Source organism: Asterias rubens, chromosome 2 (assembly GCF_902459465.1).
Source record: "Asterias rubens chromosome 2, eAstRub1.3, whole genome shotgun sequence".
NCBI lineage: Eukaryota > Metazoa > Echinodermata > Asteroidea > Forcipulatida > Asteriidae > Asterias > Asterias rubens.
In genome coordinates this window covers 7164222-7169976 of record NC_047063.1, presented here as the reverse complement: position 1 = coordinate 7169976, position 5755 = coordinate 7164222, and positions in this window count along the sequence as shown.

Sequence of the window (5755 nt, the reverse complement as noted above, 5' to 3'; positions counted from 1 at the left end):
TGTCCTGCAGTGGTGCTGAATACAAAGTGAATGCCAAAGGGCCTAAGACAGAGCCCTGAGGGACACCATGGGTGGATGAATAAATATGAGATTTAGAGCTTCCAATAACTACAGAGTGACTTCTGTTTTTAAGGTAAGAAGTGAGTAGTTTCAGTGCATTTCCGCCTATCCCATATCTTTTCTCCAAGCGTGATAATAAAATAGGCTGACTGATAGTGTCAAAAGCTCCTTCTTATTTCTTCTTATTCTGTTCCACAGACCTTCATCCAGCTCACGTGACCTTCACAGACCTTCATCCAGCTCACGTGACTTTATTGCATGAACAAAATCAAGTCTATCCCCAGCATAAATTAAGTTGTAATGTCTTGCTAGTGTAATAAAAAATAAAAAATAAATAAATAAATAAATAATAAATATTTCAGATTCCTTCCAAGACATGTTCTTTCATGCAAGGGTAGTTGTAAGTTGTTTCCCAGCAGAGTCAGTTAGGCAGCTGGAGGCCTGATAATCATATGTGTACAGGAAAGTAATACAATTGAAAGTCCTAATTATGAGAAAATACAACTTAATATCACTGAAATTCACTGAAGTTATTTTTATTTTCCAACTATCATTTTCGTTAAAGGCACTGGACACCCTTTTTAATTTTCAAAGACCACTATTCTCAATTCTGCATAAAATATTAACTGACAAAGTTATGAGAGAATAATTGACCCTTGTTGCAAAAGTTCCTTGATGAATTCAAATATTTTAGTGAGCTTTTTTATGCTAACAATATTTGGATTAATTACCATAGTGTCCAGGGTTTTTAACTTCGAAACATTGTTACAAAATCAGAGGAACCTATAATCCAGTTACATTCCAGTTGTATACAAAATATTACAACATACATGAAAGCTCCATTCAAAGAATTTTAATTTGTGGCCAAGAAAACTCTGAAAATGTACATTCTTCTCACATGTTAATCTTAAACTACTTTTGCTGTTTGAACAAGCTATTGCATGGAGACAACATAATTAAGTTGTTTCTTTGCTTAATTTTCTTCTGCTATCAAGTTTAAAACGGAGTAGAACCATGTGTTGAAGGTGACAATAATCTAGATAGGGCTCATTGATGTCTGAAACAGATGGACACCAGGCACTGTTGTAGTTCCCTTCCATCCACTGAATTTCTGTTGGGTTATCCATCCTTCGAACGATGGCAATAAATGGTTTTCCTTGTTTCTGCTTAAGGTATATCGCCACCAGGTCTACGACTTCAAGGTCACCCTATTTATACAAATCATAAAAATTAATTTGAATAAATACCCCAGACAGTAAATGCACGTAAACACAAATTTATATAGTTACTCTTATTATCCACACCATGCAAAGCTTCTAACACCATTTAGCACAAAATCACTTACTTTGGACTGCCCCTTTATTCTTGGAGCTGCAACTGAGGTGGATCTGCCGCGGTCCTTTAACAAAAAAAGAGCAGGTCACAAATTGTCTATGCTTGCACGTGTGTAAAAAATTTGATGTCCTGCCGAAGTATAAACTTAAAAACATCTTAATAGAAAGACACTTGAATTTTTAAGTAACATTAGATTTGTACAACATTACATGTACATTAAAGCTTCATGTCATGTTAAGAGCTCATTATATGTAGCAATTAGGCATTGTTTTCTTTTTTTCACATGGTGTAACTATATGCCAGGTATCAAATCTTTACAACCTTAACTATGACAAGAAAAGAAAACAAAACAAGAAACAATAACAACCAGATAACATATCTTTTCACATGTGTTCAACTACATAATAATAATAATAGAAATGTACTTACAACAGTCACCCACCGATTACTTTGGGCCCTTGCTGCCTCAAACTCTTGTAACTCCATGTTGGCAACTACTCCTGCCCTACCCGCGTTGGACAGGGTTAGTGCCAAAATCATGTATGATCTGAAATAGGTCGCATCTTTTTCCGACAGCTCTGTCCCAGCATTTAGCAGTCTTCGTTTGTTTATACGTGAACATTCCATCTTCCCTCATTCGAAAACCCCGATTTACTCCAACACCCGCTTTCTTTGACTTTAATACATCTAAAACCCTTACAACTATTTTTGCCTTTGGCTCCAAAGCAATAGTAGGTTTTGCTGCAAAGGGCTACTATACCGTCTTGTTCGAACGCTTGTCTTTTTTCGGGTCTAATTTCTTCATCTAGAGTTTTTCCTGAGATGGCGAGATAGGCGGAATCTGTATCCATCTCACACATCTGGAAGTCGGAGGGGTCTATAAATTTAACTAGAAAGTAGCAAAATTTTCTTTCCAAACATGCTACCAATGAGACTCTTCTAGGTTTTTTCATCAACCCTTCGTTTTCTGCATAGGTTTTCATGTGTTCACCAATATCATCTTTACTTGATATCGGTGTTCTTGAATATTGGAGGCATTTCTTCAAAATGCTCCAACAGTGCGGGTGGGACATGAATGTCACACTCGACAAGCCCAAAGAGGGATCCATCTCTAATTAACCTCAACACTTCTTGTTGGGTCATTGTTTTCTTTGTGTGATGTGGTAGTCTGGCCTTCTTCAAGAACTCCCGAATAAGGACATTGTTTGACTGTTCAGACTTCCACTCACATTGCCACATTTCAACTAAATTAAATCCTTCATTACGAATGTACGTGGATATTTCATCCGACTTTGCGTTTAGCTCAGCCATTGAGCAGTCTCTGTTGTCATCGTAATCTTGTTGATTGATGTCGCAGATGTGACCGTGCTGTAAAGCAGCTGTGAAATTGATACACAGTGTTAGTTTGACGACAACATCCATTAACTGGTATGCCTCGTCTACCAACACGCTTTTCCTTACCATTGAACTTGTGAATGATCATATTGTCTTTTCTAGAAAAAACCTTGTCTTTTCTAGAAAAAACCTTGTCTTTTCTAGAAAAAAACCTTTGTCGCAAACAGGGCACTTAAAGGGTTTGTGTTTTGAGGGTTTAGGTATTGCAACCGCTGCTGGACTTGTGTTTATTTTTCAACTTTTCCCGCAATTGGGACAAACAAATGGATTTGTCTTAGTAGTACTTTCCCGATGTTTGAGTTCACTGTGTCGCTGGAGATTGAATTTACTTGAGAATGTTTTTTCACACAGTGTACAGAGAAGCGAAGGTCGTGCCTTTACTCGTGCAGGTGTCATGTCTGCTTTCCCTCCACCTTTTTGACTCAATTCCTATCAATAAAGAACACATGAAAACAAGAATAAGTCACTTGTTCGGTAGAACCTACGTCAACAACAACAACAAAGAAAAAACACAACAACAAAAAGAAAACACACAATAATAGTTAGTGGCTTTATTTACTTACCTTTGATTCTTGGGAAAGATCTTCCATTCGCGGGTCCGTATTGGGTTCCAACCAAACGTTCACATTCTGAATGAAATATAATAATAATATTAATAATAATGATAATTTTAATAAAACGTTTTCCTATCGATCTGTTGGCCGATATCGATATATATATATATATATATATATATGAATAGGGTAGATGGCCTTAGCTTTCGATCCAATCCGGACCTTCTTCAGAGGCATAAAACAAGTACAAACAAATACATATCCATTTATAGGAAAAGAGAGGGGGAAAGGGATTAAGGAAAGGATCCAGAAAGAAGCAGGAAAATAACAGCCAATCAAAGTTCCTATTTCAGAAACAATATTGGTGGCTATGAACCAATAGGAGTGGAGTGGCGAGGACAAAGGATGTTTAGAATGAAAGGAAGGGTTACTGGACCATAAAAGTGGTAAAAGTATTGTTCGACAACAATGCAGGGAGACATGAAAGGGTAGGATTAGAGAGCAAGTTGCATCATGATGCAACTAACAATGGTCAATTAATAAGAATAGCAAGATCCAAGGTATGATGATTTTAAAAATAGGTATGAGGGACCTGTGGAAAAAAGGGGGGGGGTTACTTACATCAGATAGTTACAGTGATGAATTTATAAAAACAACTTTAAACTAGGTTAATTTATACTTTATGTACAGAATATATACAACATATAAGTTCTTAGGCAGAAGTGAAGTGGAGGGTAATGAGAAGTTATTTAACACCAGTGTTTATGTTAAGTCCAAAGGGTTTGACTGTCTTGAGTTGGTGAATCCAGTGTGATTCTCTATTCTTGCGGTGTGTGTCATCACCATTGCAAGCTTCAATCACCAGAAGTTCAACATCAATGACACTATGATTGGGGCTGTTGAAGTGGATAGAGACTGGGTACGGTTTCTTAGTCTTTATGGAAGAGACATGATTCGCAAAGCGAAGACTAAGTTTGGTCTTAGTCTCTCCCACATATTGTAGCCCACATCTCTTACATGATATGACATAGACTACATTAGACGTGCTGCATTCAGAGTCGGTCTTGATGTTGTATGAAGAGCCAGTGGTATGACTCTTCACCTTAAGTGAGGGCTTAATGTGCAGACACGTTTTGCATTTGGAACGGGTACATGTGTGACAGCCCAGTATATCTGTCGGGGGTTGTGTTTGGACTGTACACTCAAAAAAATATTTCTTTCGATTTACTTTAAAAAAATAAGGCAATTTTGTTGCAATTAATTTAATTAAGTACCCTTAACTTGCAATTAATTTAAGTTAATGTAACTTTGGTATTAAAGTTAAGTTAATTTTACTTATTCTTCTCACAGTATTTTACTTATATTCAACTCCGTTGAAATTACTCAAACAAATTCAGGCAACACAATTGCTTTAATTTTTGTAAGTACTTTCAACTTGCAATAAAAATGTGTTATTGTAATTTAACTTTCTTTGTTCGATTTACTTATATCCCATATCGTTGAATATACTCAATAAGTTGAGGAAAACCCAACTGACTTAATTTTTATAAGTATTTTTCACTTGTAATCCGGCTAAGTTATTGTAACTTACATTTTGAAGTATATTGAACTTAATTGTTTGTTTTTTTAAATGCACTTAAAAAATTCAGTTTTTCCAGCACACAGTTAGTTTAAGTATTGCAAGGTTATTTCATTTACGTCATATTTACTGATTTTCTGTTTCAATGGTTCTACTTAATTATTACAAGAAAAAGTGTTTATTTGAACTCATCAATTTCATCATACTCAAATGTGTTACATGTATGCATAGAAAGTATGCATCAAATTGGGCCTATTAACATAACGAACAAAACAAAAGGTCTGAACAACATGTTTATGCAGTAACAATGAGAACATTTGCTTTATTAACAAACCGATTTTCACAAAATATAACATTACTCTGTTAAGAGGATATGGGTAATTGCCTGGTCCCTTACACACCCCTAGCAAAACTGAATGTTGGGATGGGAAAACCTGTGCCTCTGCATGAATGTATGCAACAACACAAGATAACAACTCTGGGTCCAACCCTGAAGCCTCAATAACGTTGGCAATGATTTCAACTTGGCAATTCCAATGTAAACAATATCAACAGACCTTCTTCACTCTATATAATTTGTTGTCACACTCCCTGCAATGCCCTGCAATGTCTTACAACACTGGAAGAGTACCACATTACTTGCCTTTCCAGCCTTCAGCCTTATATTTAGTCACACTGCTTTGAATCAAAAAACAAAAAACAAAACAAGGTAAAAGCACCATGATTAAGGTCTATTAGTCTATGTAGGTCTTTCAAAAAGCATTAGGCTTTTAACAATAAACATATAAACTTTGTAACGCTAAAATACTGTTAAACTGCATTGAACGTGTTC